The sequence below is a fragment of the Sinocyclocheilus anshuiensis genome, unplaced genomic scaffold, assembly GCF_001515605.1.
Source record: "Sinocyclocheilus anshuiensis isolate Anshui unplaced genomic scaffold, SAMN03320099.WGS_v1.1 scaffold131, whole genome shotgun sequence".
Lineage (NCBI taxonomy): Eukaryota > Metazoa > Chordata > Actinopteri > Cypriniformes > Cyprinidae > Sinocyclocheilus > Sinocyclocheilus anshuiensis.
The window spans coordinates 546286-546984 of record NW_015548193.1 but is presented as its reverse complement, the minus strand read 5'-3'; the positions used below and the strand labels follow the sequence as shown (position 1 = coordinate 546984).

Below are 699 nucleotides of genomic sequence, written 5' to 3'. Positions count from 1 at the left end.
GCCCGTGGGAGGGTGCAGGGCGATGGAGATGGTTCCCTCCAGCTCAGCCGGCAGCACCAGGCTGGTGTATTTCCCTCCGGGGGACGTGACGTAAAGCTGGGGGCTCTTAACACTGCTCCAGTAGAGGTTTCGGGTGACCCAGTCCACAGTGAGAGCGGTCACCAGGTCCCCTTTGAGCTGAAGCACGTGACCGATGGGTGTGAAACCAGAGCTGCTGAGTTTGAGCTGAGCTACAGATCCCCGTCCGGCGTCAGCTACGGAGACGGTGCGGTCCTTGAGGAGCAGATCGAAGTCTGAAGCTTCATTCACGGCAGGCAGAGTAAAAGCATGGTGTTCTGGCCATGTCTTCAGCCCAACCGCTACCTCAAGTCCCTTAGTGAAGATCTGAGAAGGGGAAGTGAGGTCAGTCAATTATTTTATTATTGGCTTAGTATTGAGGGATCGGTAAAATGAAGCTCAATCGACGACATGTGTGCCATTATGTTGGGGAAAAAAATCTCTCATTTATCTTCGCCCTAAATAATATAAAAAATTATATATATATATATATATATATATATATATATATATACACACACACGTACACATACAAATTCCCAAATGCATTTACACCCACATGTCACTATTAAGATACTTGACAGTGAAATAATTTAACTGACTAAAACATTGAATATACGAATACAAGAAGTTACTAGTGAT

General features: G+C 45.6%; 1 pseudogene; it reads right to left on the bottom strand.

The window, feature by feature from the left end:
* Window positions 1-699, bottom strand: part of LOC107653124 (low-density lipoprotein receptor-related protein 1B-like) — a 34195-nt pseudogene that overhangs the window by 6646 nt on the left and 26850 nt on the right.